The following is a 16,887-nucleotide window of genomic DNA, read 5'->3' as shown; positions in this document are numbered from 1 at the left end:
GTACAAAGGTCCACTTGATGCTTTGGAGAGATTGCCTCAACTCTCTCATGGACTAGCTTTGACGTTTTGTGCAATTTGAATCAACTGGTCTAATTGGCATCTTGCTTACGAAACGTTGCACGAAAGCTAAACTAGCATTTAACTTCTAAGCAGCAACTAAATAGAGTACAAAGGTCCATTGATGCTTTGGAAACGATTGCCTCAACTCCCTCCATGGACGAGCTGTGACGTTTTGTGCAAATTTGAATCATAACTTGGTCTATTGGCATCTTTAGCTTACGAAAAGTTGCACGAACATAAACTAGCATGCTAGACTTCTAAGAACTCTAAATAGAGTACAAAGGTCCACTTGATGCTTGGAATTGTCTAACTTCCTCCATCGCTGAGCTTTGACACTTTTTGTGCTATGTTGAAACATAACTTGTCTACTGGCATCTTTAGCTTACGAAACGTTGCACGAAAGGTAAAACTGTATGCTAGACTTCTAAGAACACTAAATAGAGTACAAAGGGCCACTTTGACGCTTTGAATTGTGCTCAACTCCATCCATGGACTAGCTTTGACGTTTTTGTACAATTGAATGTAACTCGTCTGGTGCATCTTTGCTTACGAAATGTTCCACGAAAGCTAAACTAGCATGCTAGACTTCTAAGAACACTAAACAGAGTACAAAGGTCCATTGATGCTTTGGGAATTGCTCAACTCTCTCCATGGATGGGCTTTTGACGTTTTTGTGCAATTTGAATCATAGCTTGGTCTATTGGATCTTTAGCGTACGAAACGTTGCACGAAAGCTAAACTAGCATGTTACACTTCTAAGAGCACTAAATAGAGTACAAAGGTCCACTTGATGCTTTGGAATTGCTCAACTTCCTCCATGGACGAGCTGTGACGTTTTTGTGCAATTTGAATCAAAACTTGGTCTATTGGCATCTTTTGCTTACGAAACGTTGCACGAAAGGTAAACTAGCATGCTAGACTTCTAAGAACACTAAATAGAGTACAAAGGTCCACTTTGATGCTTTGGAATTGCTCAACTCCCTCCCTAGATGAGCTTTTGACGTTTTTGTGCAATTTGAAAACATAACTTGGTCTATTGGCATCTTTACCTTAAGAAACGTTGCACGAAAGCTAAACAAGCATGTTAGACTTCTAAGAACACTAAATAGAGTACAAAGGTCCACTTTGATGCTTTGGAATTGCTCAACTCCTCCATGGACTAGCTTTTGACGTTTTTGTACAATTTGAATCATAACTTGGTCTATTGGCATCTTTACCTACTAAACGTTGCACGAAAGGTAAACTAGCATGCTAGACTTCTAAGAACACTAAATAGAGTACAAAGGTCCACTTTGATGCTTTGGAATTGCTCAACTCTCCATGGACTAGCTTTTGACGTTTTTGTACAATATGAATCATAACTTGGTCTATTGGCATCTTTGCTTACGAAATGTTCCACGAAAGCTAAACTAGCATGTTACACTTCTAAGAGCACTAAATAGAGTACAAAGGTCCACTTGATGCTTTGGAATTGCTCAACTCCCTCCATGGACGAGCTGTTGACGTTTTGTGCAATTTGAATCATAACTTCGTCTATTGGCATCTTTAGCTTACGAAACGTTGCACGAAAGGTAAACTAGCATGCTAGACTTCTAAGAACTAAATAGAGTACAAAGGTCCACTTTGATGCTTTGGAATTGCTCAACTTCCTCCATCGCTGAGCTTTTGACCTTTTTGTGCTATTTGAAACATAACTTGGTCTACTGGCATCTTTAGCTTACGAAACGTTGCACGAAAGGTAAACTAGTATGCTAGACTTCTAAGAACACTAAATAGAGTACAAAGGGCCACTTTGACGCTTTGGAATTGCTCAACTCCATCCATGGACTAGCTTTTGACGTTTTTGTACAATTTGAATCATAACTTGGTCTGTTGGCATCTTTAGCTTACGAAATGTTCCACGAAAGCTAAACTAGCATGCTTAGACTTCTATAAGAACACTAAAACAGAGTACAAAGTTCCACTTTGATGCTTTGGAATTGCTCAACTCTCTCCATGGATGGCTTTGACGTTTTGTGCAATTTGGAATCATAGCTTGGTCTATTGCATCTTTAGCGTACGAAACGTTGCACGAAAGCTAAACTAGCATGTTACACTTCTAAGAGCACTAAATAGAGTACAAGGTCCACTTGATGCTTTGGAAATTGCTCAACTTCCTCCATGGACGAGCTGTTGACGTTTTTGTGCAATTTGAATCAAAACTTGGTCTATTGGCATCTTTGCTTACGAAACGTTGCACGAAAGGTAAACTAGCATGCTAGACTTCTAAGAACACTAAATAGAGTACAAAGGTCCACTTTGATGCTTTGGAATTGCTCAACTCCTCCCTAGATGAGCTTTTGACGTTTTTGTGCAATTTGAAACATAAACTTGGTCTATTGGCATCTTTACCTAAGAAACGTTGCACGAAAGCTAAACAAGCATGTTAGACTTCTAAGAACACTAAATAGAGTACAAAGGTCCACTTTGATGCTTTGGAATTGCTCAACTCCCTCCATGGACTAGCTTTTGACGTTTTTGTACAATTTGAATCATAACTTGGTCTATTGGCATCTTTACCTTACTAAACGTTGCACGAAAGGTAAACTAGCATGCTAGACTTCTAAGAACACTAAATAGAGTACAAAGGTCCACTTTGATGCTTTGGAATTGCTCAACTCTCTCCATGGACTAGCTTTTGACGTTTTTGTACAATATGAATCATAACTTGGTCTATTGGCATCTTTTGCTTACGAAATGTTCCACGAAAGCTAAACTAGCATGTTACACTTCTAAGAGCACTAAATAGAGTACAAAGGTCCACTTGATGCTTTGGAATTGCTCAACTCCCTCCATGGACGAGCTGTTGACGTTTTTGTGCAATTTGAATCATAACTTCGTCTATTGGCATCTTTAGCTTACGAAACGTTGCACGAAAGGTAAACTAGCATGCTAGACTTCTAAGAACTCTAAATAGAGTACAAAGGTCCACTTTGATGCTTTGGAATTGCTCAACTTCCTCCATCGCTGAGCTTTTGACCTTTTTGTGCTATTTGAAAACATAACTTGGTCTACTGGCATCTTTAGCTTACGAAACGTTGCACGAAAGGTAAACTAGTATGCTAGACTTCTAAGAACACTAAATAGAGTACAAAGGGCCACTTTGACGCTTTGGAATTGCTCAACTCCATCCATGGACTAGCTTTTGACGTTTTTGTACAATTTGAATCATAACTTGGTCTGTTGGCATCTTTTGCTTACGAAATGTTCCACGAAAGCTAAACTAGCATGCTAGACTTCTAAGAACACTAAACAGAGTACAAAGGTCCACTTTGATGCTTTGGAATTGCTCAACTCTCTCCATGGATGGGCTTTTGACGTTTTTGTGCAATTTGAATCATAGCTTGGTCTATTGGCATCTTTAGCGTACGAAACGTTGCACGAAAGCTAAACTAGCATGTTACACTTCTAAGAGCACTAAATAGAGTACAAAGGTCCACTTGATGCTTTGGAATTGCTCAACTTCCTCCATGGACGAGCTGTTGACGTTTTTGTGCAATTTGAATCAAAACTTGGTCTATTGGCATCTTTTGCTTACGAAACGTTGCACGAAAGGTAAACTAGCATGCTAGACTTCTAAGAACACTAAATAGAGTACAAAGGTCCACTTTGATGCTTTGGAATTGCTCAACTCCCTCCCTAGATGAGCTTTTGACGTTTTTTGTGCAATTTGAAACATAACTTGGTCTATTGGCATCTTTACCTTAAGAAACGTTGCACGAACGCTAAACAAGCATGTTAGACTTCTAAGAACACTAAATAGAGTACAAAGGTCCACTTTGATGCTTTGGAATTGCTCAACTCCCTCCATGGACTAGCTTTTGACGTTTTTGTACAATTTGAATCATAACTTGGTCTATTGGCATCTTTACCTTACTAAACGTTGCACGAAAGGTAAACTAGCATGCTAGACTTCTAAGAACACTAAATAGAGTACAAAGGTCCACTTTGATGCTTTGGAATTGCTCAACTCTCTCCATGGACTAGCTTTTGACGTTTTGTACAATATGAATCATAACTTGGTCTATTGGCATCTTTTGCTTACGAAATGTTCCACGAAAGCTAAACTAGCATGTTACACTTCTAAGAGCACTAAATAGAGTACAAAGGTCCACTTGATGCTTTGGAATTGCTCAACTCCCTCCATGGACGAGCTGTTGACGTTTTTGTGCAATTTGAATCATAACTTCGTCTATTGGCATCTTTAGCTTACAAAACGTTGCACGAAAGGTAAACTAGCATGCTAGACTTCTAAGAACTCTAAATAGAGTACAAAGGTCCACTTTGATGCTTTGGAATTGCTCAACTTCCTCCATCGCTGAGCTTTTGACCTTTTTGTGCTATTTGAAACATAACTTGGTCTACTGGCATCTTTAGCTTACGAAACGTTGCACGAAAGGTAAACTAGTATGCTAGACTTCTAAGAACACTAAATAGAGTACAAAGGGCCACTTTGACGCTTTGGAATTGCTCAACTCCATCCATGGACTAGCTTTTGACGTTTTTGTACAATTTGAATCATAACTTGGTCTGTTGGCATCTTTAGCTTACGAAATGTTCCACGAAAGCTAAACTAGCATGCTAGACTTCTAAGAACACTAAACAGAGTACAAAGGTCCACTTTGATGCTTTGGAATTGCTCAACTCTCTCCATGGATGGGCTTTTGACGTTTTTGTGCAATTTGAATCATAGCTTGGTCTATTGGCATCTTTAGCGTACGAAACGTTGCACGAAAGCTAAACTAGCATGTTACACTTCTAAGAGCACTAAATAGAGTACAAAGGTCCACTTGATGCTTTGGAATTGCTCAACTTCCTCCATGGACGAGCTGTTGACGTTTTTGTGCAATTTGAATCAAAACTTGGTCTATTGGCATCTTTTGCTTACGAAACGTTGCACGAAAGGTAAACTAGCATGCTAGACTTCTAAGAACACTAAATAGAGTACAAAGGTCCACTTTGATGCTTTGGACTTGCTCAACTCCCTCCCTAGATGAGCTTTTGACGTTTTTGTGCAATTTGAAACATAACTTGGTCTATTGGCATCTTTACCTTAAGAAACGTTGCACGAAAGCTAAACAAGCATGTTAGACTTCTAAGAACACTAAATAGAGTACAAAGGTCCACTTTGACGCTTTGGAATTGCTCAACTCCCTCCATGGACTAGCTTTTGACGTTTTTGTACAATTTGAATCATAACTTGGTCTATTGGCATCTTTACCTTACGAAACGTTGCACGAAAGGTAAACTAGCATGCTAGACTTCTAAGAACACTAAATAGAGTACAAAGGTCCACTTTGATGCTTTGGAATTGCTCAACTCTCTCCATGGACTAGCTTTTGACGTTTTTGTACAATATGAATCATAACTTGGTCTATTGGCATCTTTTGCTTACGAAATGTTCCACGAAAGCTAAACTAGCATGCTAGACTTCTAAGAACACTAAACAGAGTACAAAGGTCCACTTTGATGCTTTGGAATTGCTCAACTCCCTCCATGGATGGGCTTTTGACGTTTTTGTGCAATTTGAATCATAGCTTGGTCTATTGGCATCTTTAGCGTACGAAACGTTGCACGAAGCTAAACTAGCGTTTTACACTTCTAAGAGCACTAAATAGAGTACAAAGGTCCACTTTGATGCTTTGGAATTGCTCAACTCCCTCCATGGACGAGCTGTTGACTTTTTTGTGCAATTTGAATCATAACTTGGTCTATTGGCATCTTTAGCTTACGAAACGTTGCACGAAAGGTAAACTAGCATGCTAGACTTCAAAGAACACTAAATAGAGTACAAAGGTCCACTTTGATGCTTTGGAATTGCTCAACTCCCTCCCTAGATGAGCTTTTGACGTTTTTGTGCTATTTGAAACATAACTTGGTCTATTGGCATCTTTACCTTATGAAACGTTGCACGAAAGCTAAACAAGCATGTTAGACTTCTAAGAACACTAAATAGAGTACAAAGGTCTACTTTGATGCTTTGGAATTGCTCAACTCCCTCCATGGGCTAGCTTTTGACGTTTTTGTGCAATTTGAATAATAACTTGGTCTATTGGCATCTTTAGCTTGCGAAATGTTGCACGAAAGCTAAACTAGCATGCTAGACTTCTAAGAACACTAAACAGAGTACAAAGGTCCACTTTGATGCTTTGGAGTTGCTCAACTCCCTCCATGGATGAGCTTTTGATGTTTTTGTGCAATTTGAATCATAGCTTGGTCTATTGGCATCTTTGCGTACATAACGTTGCATGAAAGCTAAACTAGCATGTTACACTTCGAAGAGCACTAAATAGAGTATAAAGGTCCACTTGATGCTTTGGACTTGCTCAACTCCCTCCATGGACGAGCTGTTGACGTTTTTGCGTAATTTGAATCATAACTTGGTCTATTGGTATCTTTAGCTTACGAAACGTTGCACGAAAGGTAAACTAGCATGCTAGACTTCTAAGAACACTAAATAGAGTACAAAGGTCCACTTTGATGCTTTGGAATTGCTCAACTCCCTCCCTAGATGAGCTTTTGACGTTTTTGTGCAATTTGAAACATAACTTGGTCTATTGCATCTTTACCTTATGAAACGTTGCTTGAAAGCTAAACAAGCATGTTAGACTTCTAAGAACACTAAATAGAGTACAAAGGTCCACTTTGATGCTTTGGAATTGCTCAACTCCCTCCATGGACTAGCTTTTGACGTTTTTGTACAATATGAATCATAACTTGGTCTATTGGCATCTTTTGCTTACGAAATGTTCCACGAAAGCTAAACTAGCATGCTAGACTTCTAAGAACACTAAACAGAGTACAAAGGTCCACTTTGATGCTTTGGAATTGCTCAACTCCCTCCATGGATGGGCTTTTGACGTTTTTGTGCAATTTGAATCATAGCTTGGTCTATTGGCATCTTTAGCGTACGAAACGTTGCACGAAAGCTAAACTAGCGTGTTACACTTCTAAGAGCACTAAATAGAGTACAAAGGTCCACTTTGATGCTTTGGAATTGCTCAACTCCCTCCATGGACGAGCTGTTGACTTTTTTGTGCAATTTGAATCATAACTTGGTCTATTGGCATCTTTAGCTTACGAAACGTTGCACGAAAGGTAAACTAGCATGCTAGACTTCAAAGAACACTAAATAGAGTACAAAGGTCCACTTTGATGCTTTGGAATTGCTCAACTCCCTCCCTAGATGAGCTTTTGACGTTTTTGTGCTATTTGAAACATAACTTGGTCTATTGGCATCTTTACCTTATGAAACGTTGCACGAAAGCTAAACAAGCATGTTAGACTTCTAAGAACACTAAATAGAGTACAAAGGTCTACTTTGATGCTTTGGAATTGCTCAACTCCCTCCATGGGCTAGCTTTTGACGTTTTTGTGCAATTTGAATAATAACTTGGTCTATTGACATCTTTAGCTTGCGAAATGTTGCACGAAAGCTAAACTAGCATGCTAGACTTCTAAGAACACTAAACAGAGTACAAAGGTCCACTTTGATGCTTTGGAGTTGCTCAACTCCCTCCATGGATGAGCTTTTGATGTTTTTGTGCAATTTGAATCATAGCTTGGTCTATTGGCATCTTTTGCGTACATAACGTTGCATGAAAGCTAAACTAGCATGTTACACTTCGAAGAGCACTAAATAGAGTATAAAGGTCCACTTGATGCTTTGGAATTGCTCAACTCCCTCCATGGACGAGCTGTTGACGTTTTTGCGTAATTTGAATCATAACTTGGTCTATTGGTATCTTTAGCTTACGAAACGTTGCACGAAAGGTAAACTAGCATGCTAGACTTCTAAGAACACTAAATAGAGTACAAAGGTCCACTTTGATGCTTTGGAATTGCTCAACTCCCTCCCTAGATGAGCTTTTGACGTTTTTGTGCAATTTGAAACATAACTTGGTCTATTGGCATCTTTACCTTATGAAACGTTGCTTGAAAGCTAAACAAGCATGTTAGACTTGTAAGAACACTAAATAGAGTACAAAGGTCCACTTTGATGCTTTGGAATTGCTCAACTCCCTCCATGGACTAGCTTTTGACGTTTTTGTACAATTTGAATCATAACTTGGTCTATTGGCATCTTTCGCTTACGAAACGTTGCACGAAAGCAAAACTAGCATGTTACACTTCTAAGAACACTAAATAGAGTACAAAGGTCCACTTTGATGCTTTGTACTTGCTCAACTCCCTCCATGGACTAGCTTTTAACGTTTTTGTACAATATGAATCATAACTTGGTCTATTGGCATCTTTAGCTTACGAAATGTTCCACGAAAGCTAAACTAGCATGCTAGACTTCTAAGAACACTAAACAGAGTACAATGGTCCACTTTGATGCTTTGGAATTGCTCAACTCCCTCCATGGATGGGCTTTTGACGTTTTTGTGCAATTTGAATCATAGCTTGGTCTATTGGCATCTTTAGCGTACGAAACGTTGCACGAAAGCTAAACTAGCGTGTTACACTTCTAAGAGCACTAAATAGAGTACAAAGGTCCACTTTGATGCTTATGAATTGCTCAACTCCCTCCATGGATGAGTTGTTGACGTTTTTGTGCAATTTGAATCATAACTTGGTCTATTGGCATCTTTAGCTTACGAAACGTTGCACGAAAGGTAAACTAGCATGCTAGACTTCTAAGAACACTAAATAGAGTACAAAGGTCTACTTTGATGCTTTGGAATTGCTCAACTCCCTCCATGGGCTAGCTTTTGACGTTTTTGTGCAATTTGAATCATAACTTGGTCTATTGACATCTTTAGCTTGCGAAATGTTGCACGAAAGCTAAACTAGCATGCTAGACTTCTAAGAACACTAAACAGAGTACAAAGGTCCACTTTTATGCTTTGGAATTGCTCAACTCCCTCCATGGATGAGCTTTTGACGTTTTTGTGCAATTTGAATCATAGCTTGGTCTATTGGCATCTTTAGCGTACGAAACGTTGCACGAAAGCTAAACTAGCGTGTTACACTTCTAAGAGCACTAAATAGAAACCAAAGGTCCACTTTGATGCTTTGGAATTGCTCAACTCCCTCCATGGACGAGTTGTTGACGTTTTTGTGCAATTTGAATCATAACTTGGTCTATTGGCATCTTCAGCTTACGAAACGTTGCACGAAAGGTAAACTAGCATGCTAGACTTCTAAGAACACTAAATAGAGTACAAAGGTCCACTTTGATGCTTTGGAATTGCTCAACTCCCTCCCTAGATGAGCTTTTGACGTTTTTGTGCTATTTGAAACATAACTTGGTCTATTGGCATCTTTACCTTATGAAACATTGCCCGAAAGATAAACAAGCATGTTAGACTTCTAAGAACACTAAATAGAGTACAAAGGTCTACTTTGATGCTTTGGAATTGCTCAACTCCCTCCATGGGCTAGCTTTTGACGTTTTTGTGCAATTTGAATCATAACTTGGTCTATTGACATCTTTAGCTTGCGAAATGTTGCACGAAAGCTAAACTAGCATGCTAGACTTCTAAGAACACTAAACAGAGTACAAAGGTCCACTTTGATGCTTTGGAATTGCTCAACTCCCTCCATGGATGAGCTTTTGACGTGTTTGTGCAATTTGAATCATAGCTTGGTCTATTGGCATCTTTAGCGTACATAACGTTGCATGAAAGCTAAACTAGCATGTAACACTTCTAAGAGCACTAAATAGAGTGCAAAGGTCCACTTGATGCTTTGGAATTGCTCAACTCCCTCCATGGACGAGCTGTTGACGTTTTTGCGTAATTTGAATCATAACTTGTTCTAGTGGTATCTTTAGGTTACGAAACGTTGCACGAAAGGTAAACTAGCATGCTAGACTTCTAAGAACACTAAATAGAGTACAAAGGTCCACTTTGATGCTTTGGAATTGCTCAACTCCCTCCCTAGATGAGCTTTTGACGTTTTTGTGCTATTTGAAACATAACTTGGTCTATTGGCATCTTTACCTTATGAAACGTTGCACGAAAGCTAAACAAGCATGTTTGACTTCTAAGAACACTAAATAGAGTACAAAGGTCCACTTTGATGCTTTGGAATTGCTCACCTCCCTCCATGGACTAGCTTTTGACGTTTTTGTACAATTTGAATCGTAACTTGGTCTATTGGCATCTTTAGCTTACGAAACGTTGCACGAAAGGTAAACTAGCATGCTAGACTTCTAAGAACACTAAATAGAGTACAAATGTCCACTTTGATGCTTTGGAATTGCTCAACTCCCTCCATGGACTAGCTTTTGACGTTTTTGTACAATTTGAATCATAACTTGGTCTATTGGCATCTTTAGCTTACGAAATGTTCCACGAAAGCTAAACTAGCATGCTAGACTTCTAAGAACACTAAACAGAGTACAAAGGTCCACTTTGATGCTTTGGAATCGCTCAACTCCCTCCATGGATGGGCTTTTGACGTTTTTGTGCAATTTGAATCATAGCTTGGTCAATTGGCATCTTTGGCGTACGAAACGTTGCACGAAAGCTAAACTAGCATGTTACACTTGTAAGAGCACTAAATAGAGTACAAATGTCCACTTGATGCTTTGGAATTGCTCAACTTTCTCCACGGACGAGCTGTTGACGTTTTTGTGCAATTTGAATCATAACTTGGTCTATTGGCATCTTTAGCTTACGAAATGTTGCACGAAAGGTAAACTAGGATGCTAGACTTCTAAGAACACTAAATAGAGTAAAAACGTCCACTTTGATGCTTTGGATTTGCTCAAATCCCTCCCTAGACGAGCTTTTGAAGTTTTTGTGCTATTTGAAACATAACTTGGTCGATTGGCATCTTTACCTTATGAAACGTTGCACGAAAGCTCAACAAGCATGTTAGACTTCTAATAACACTAAAGAGAGTACAAAGGTCCACTTGATGCTTTGGAATTGCTCAACTCCCTTCATAGATGATTTTTTGACTTTTTGTGAAATTTGAATCATAGCTTGGTCTATTGGCATCTTTAGCTAAACTAGCATGTTACACTTCTAAGAACACTAAATGGAGTGCAACGGTCTACTTTGACGCTTTTGAATTGCTCAACTCTCTCCATAGAAGAGCTTTTCATGTTTTTGTGCAATTTGAAACATAACTTCATCTATTGGCATCTTTTGCTTATGAAACGTTGCACGAAAGCTAAACTAGCATGCTAGACTTCTAAGAACACTAAACAGAGTACAAAGGTCCACTTTGATGCTTTGCAATTGCTCAACTCCCTCCATAGACTAGCATTTGACCTTTTTGTGCAATTTGAATCATAGCTTGGTCTATTGGTATCTTTAGCTTATGAAACATTGCACGAAAGCTAAAATAGCATGCTAGACTTCTAAGAACACTAAATAGAGTACAAAGGTCCACTTTGATGCGTTGGAATTGCTCAACTCCCTGCACAGACGAGCTGTCGACGTTTTTGTGCAATTCGAATCATAACATTGTCTATTGGCATCTTTAGCTTACGAAACGTTGCACGAAAGCTAAACTAGCATGCTAGACTTCTAAGAACACTAAACAGAGTACAAAGGTCCACTTTGATGCTTTGCAATTGCTCAACTCCCTCCATAGACTAGCATTTGACCTTTTTGTGCAATTTGAATCATAACTTGGTCTATTGGCATCTTTAGCTTACGAAATGTTCCACGAAAGCTAAACTAGCATGCTAGACTTCTAAGAACGCTAAACAGTGTACAAAGGTCCACTTTGATGCTTTGGAATTGCTCAACTCCCTCCATGGATGGGCTTTTGGCGTTTTTGTGCAATTTGAATCATAGCTTGGTCTATTGGCATCTTTAGCGTACGAAACGTTGCACGAAAGCTAAACTAGCATGTTACACTTCTAAGAGCACTAAATAGAGTACAAAGGTCAACTTTGATGCTTTGGAATTGCTCAACTCCCTGCACAGACGAGCTTTTGTCTTTTTGTGCAATTCGAATCATAACATTGTCTATTGGCATCTTTAGCTTACGAAACGTTGCACGAAAGCTAAACTAGCATGTTAGACTTCTAAGAACACTAAATAGAGTACAACGGTCCACTTTGATGCTTTGGAATTGCTCAACTCTCTCCATGGAAGAGCTTTTCACGTTTTTGTGCAATTTGAAACATAACTTGGTCTATTGGAATCTTTACCTTACGAAACGTTGCACGAAAGCAAAACTCGCAAGTCAGACTTCTAAAAATACTAAATAGAATACAATGGTCCACTTTGATGTTTTCAAATTGCTCAACTCTCTCCATAGAAGAGCTTTTCATGTTTTTGTGCAATTTGAAACATAACGTTGTCTATTGGCATCTTTACCTTATGAAACCTTGCACGAAAGCAAAAGAAGCATGTTAGACTTCTAAGAACACTAAATAGAGTACAAAGGTCGACTTTGACGCTTTGGAATTGCTCAACTCCCTCCATGGACAAGCTTTTGGCGTTTTTGTGTAATTTGAATCATAACTTGGTCTATTGGCATTTTTAGCTAACGAAACATTGCACGAAAGCAAAACTAGCATGTTACACTTCTAAGAACACTAAATAGAGTACAAAGGTCCACTTGATGCTTTGGAATTGCTCAACTCTCTCCATGGACGAGCTTTTGACGTTTTTGTGCAATTTGAATCATAACTTGGTCTATTGGCGTTATTTGCTTACGAAACGTTGCATGAAAGCTAAACTAGCATGCTAGACTTCTAAGAACACTAAATAGAGTACAAAGGTCCACTTTGATGCTTTGGAATTGCATAACTCCCTCCATCGATGAGCTTTTGACCTTTTTGTGCTATTTCAAACATAACTTGGTCTACTGGCATCTTTACCTTACGAAACGTTGCACGAAAGCTAACACAAGCATGTTAGACTTCTAGGAACACTAAATAGAGTACAAAGGTCCACTTTGATGCTTTCAAATTGCTCAACTCCTTCCATGGACTAGCTTTTGACGTTTTTGTACAATTTGAATCATAACTTGGTCTATTGGCATCTTTAGCTTACGAAATGTTGCATGAAAGCTAAACTAGCATGCTAGAGTTCTAAGAACACTAAACAGAGTACAAAGGTCCACTTACATGCTTTGGAATTGCTCAACTCCCTCCATGGATGAGCTTTTGACGTTTTTGTGCAATTTGAAACATAGCTTGGTCTATTGGCATCTTTAGCGTACGAAACGTTGCACGAAAGCTAAACTAGCATGTTAAACTTCTAAGAGCACTAAATAGAGTACAAAGGTCCACTTGATGCTTTGGAATTGCTCAACTCCCTCCATGGACGAGCTGTTGACGTTTTTGTGCAATTTGAATCATAACTTGGTCTATTGGCATCTTTAGCTTACGAAACATTGGACGAAAGGTAAACTAGCATGCTAGACTTCTAAGAACACTAAATAGAGTACAAAGGTCCACTTTGATGCTTTGGAATTGCTCAACTCCCTCCCTAGATGAGCTTTTGACGTTTTTGTGCTATTTGAAACATAACTTGGTCTATTGGCATCTTTACCTTATGAAACGTTGCACGAAAGCTGAACAAGCATGTTAGACTTCTAAGAACACTAAATAGAGTACAAAGGTCCACTTTGATGCTTTGGAATTGCTCAACTCCCTCCATGGACTAGCTTTTGAAGTTTTTGTGCAATTTGAATCATAACTTGGTCTATTGACATCTATAGCTTGCGAAATGTTGCACGAAAGCTAAACTAGCATGCAAGACTTCTAAGAACACTAAACAGAGTGAAAAGGTCCACTTTGATGCTTTGGAATTGCTCAACTCCCTCCATGGACGAGCTTTTGACGTTTTTGTGTAATTTGAATCATAACTTGGTCTATTGGCATCTTTAGCTAACGAAACATTGCACGAAAGCAAAACTAGCATGTTACACTTCGAAGAACACTAAATAAAGTACAAAGGTCCACTTGATGCTTTGGAATTGCTCAAATCTCTCCATGGACGAGCTTTTGACGTTTATGTGCAATTTGAATCATAACTTGGTCTATTGGCATATTTTGCTTACGAAACGTTGCACGAAAGCTAAACTAGCATGCTAGACTTCTAAGAACACTAAATAGAGTACAAAGGTCCACTTTGATGCTTTGGAATTGCTCAACTCCCTCCATTGATGAGCTTTTGACCTTTTTGTGCAATTTGAAACATAACTTGGTCTACTGGCATCTTTACCTTACGAAACGTTGCACGAAAGCGAACACAAGCATGTTAGACTTCTAGGAACACTAAATAGAGTACAAAGGTCCACTTTGATGCTTTCGAATTGGTCAACTCCCTCCATGGACTAGCTTTTGACTTTTTGAACAATTTGAATCATAACTTGGTCTATTGGCATCTTTAGCTTACGAAATGTTGCATGAAAGCTAAACTAGCATGCTAGAGTTCTAAGAACACTAAACAGAGTACAAAGGTCCACTTTCATGCTTTGGAATTGCTCAACTCCCTCTATGGATGAGCTTTTGACGTTTTTGTGCAATTTGAATCATAGCTTGGTCTATTGACATCTTTAGCGTACGAAACGTTGCACGAAAGCTAAACTAGCACGTTACACTTCTAAGAGCACTAAATAGAGTACAAAGGTCCACTTGATGCTTTGGAATTGCTCAACTCTCTCCATGGACGAGCTGTTGAAGTTTTTGTGCAATTTGAATCATAACTTGGTCTATTGGCATCTTTAGCTTACGAAACGTTGCACGAAAGGTAAACTAGCATGCTAGACTTCTAAGAACACTAAATAGAGTACAAAGGTCCACTTTGATGCTTTGGAATTGCTCAACTCCCTTCCTAGATGAGCTTTTGACGTTTTTGTGCTATTTGAAACATAACTTGGTCTATTGGCATCTTTACCTTATGAAACGTTGCACGAAAGCTAAAAAAGCATGTTAGACTTCTAATAACACTAAAGAGAGTACAAAGGTCCACTTGATGCTTTGGAATTGCTCAACTCTCTCCATGGACGAGCTGTTGACGTTGTGCAACTTGAATCATAACTTGGTCTATTGGCATCTTTAGCTTACGAAACGTTGCACGAAAGGTAAACTAGCATGCTAGACTTCTAAGAACACTAAATAGAGTAAAAAGGTCCACTTTGATGCTTTGGATTTGCTCAAATCCCTCCCTAGACGAGCTTTTGACGTTTTTGTGCTATTTGAAACATAACTTGGTCGATTGGCATCTTTACCTTATGAAACGTTGCACGAAAGCTAAAAAAGCATGTTAGCCTTCTAATAACACTAAAGAGAGTACAAAGGTCCACTTGATGCTTTGGAATTGCTCAACTACCTCCAGAGATGATTTTTTGACGTTTTTGTGAAATTTGAATCGTAGCTTGGTCTATTGGCATCTTTAGCTTACGAAACGTTGCACGAAAGCTAAACTAGCATGTTACACTTCAGAGAACACTAAATAGAGTACAAAGGTCCACTTGATGCTTTGGAATTGCTCAACTCTCTCCATGGACGAGCTGTTGACGTTGTGCAACTTGAATCATAACTTGGTCTATTGGCATCTTTAGCTTACGAAACGTTGCACGAAAGGTAAACTAGCATGCTAGACTTCTAAGAACACTAAATAGAGTACAAAGGTCCACTTTGATGCTTTGGAATTGCTCAACTCCCTTCCTAGATGAGCTTTTGACGTTTTTGTGCTATTTGAAACATAACTTGGTCTATTGGCATCTTTACCTTATGAAACGTTGCACGAAAGCTAAACAAGCATGTTAAACTTCTAAGAACATTAAATAGAGTACAAAGGTCTACTTTGATGCTTTGGAATTGCTCAACTCCCTCCATGGACTAGCTTTTGACGTTTTTGTGCAATTTGAATCATAACTTGGTCTATTGGCATCTTTAGCTTACGAAACGTTGCACGAAAGCTAAACTAGAATGTTACACTTCTAAGAACACTAAATAGAGTACAAAGGTCCACTTAATGCTTTGGAATTTCTCAACTCCCTCCATGGACGAGCTTTTGACGTTTTTATGCAATTTGAATTATAGCTTGGTCTATTGGCATCTTTAGCGTACGAAACGTTGCACGAAAGCTAAACTAGCATGTTACACTTCTAAGAGCACTAAATAGAGTACAAAGGTCCACTTTGATGCTAGAATTCTCAGAACACTAAATAGAGTACAAAGGTGCACTTTGATGCTTTGGAATTGGTCAACTTACTCCATGGATGAGCTTTTGACGTTTTTGTGCAATTTGAATCATAACTTTGGTCTATTTGCATCTTTAGCTTACGAAACATTGCACGAAAGCTAAACTAGCATGCTAGACGTCTAAGAACACTAAACAGAGTACAAAGGTCCACTTTGAAGCTTTGGAATTGCTCAACTCCCTCCATGGACGAGCTTTTGATATTTTTGTGTAATTTGAATCATAACTTGGTCTATCGGCATATTTAGCTAACGAAACAATGCACGAAAGCTAAACTAGCATGTTACACTTCTAAGAACACTAAATAGAGTACAAAGGTCCACTTGATGCTTTGGAATTGCTCAACTCCCTCCATGGACGAGCTTTTGAAGTTTTTATGCAATTTGAATTATAACTTGGTCTATTGGCATCTTTTGCTTACGAAACGTTGCACGAAAGCTAAACTAGCATGCTAGACGTCTAAGAACACTAAACAGAGTACAAAGGTCCACTTTGATCCTTTGGAATTGCTCAACTCCCTCCATGGACGAGCTTTTGACGTTTTTGTGCAATTTGAATCATAAGTTGGTCTATTAACATCTCTACCTTACGAAACGTTGCACGAAAGCTAACACAAGCATTTTAGACATCTAGGAACACTAAATAGAGTACAAAGGTC

This window comes from Tripterygium wilfordii, chromosome 16, assembly GCF_013401445.1.
Source record: "Tripterygium wilfordii isolate XIE 37 chromosome 16, ASM1340144v1, whole genome shotgun sequence".
Classification (NCBI taxonomy): domain Eukaryota; kingdom Viridiplantae; phylum Streptophyta; class Magnoliopsida; order Celastrales; family Celastraceae; genus Tripterygium; species Tripterygium wilfordii.
The sequence above is the reverse complement of the archived record's forward strand: the minus strand, read 5'-3'. Positions refer to the sequence as shown.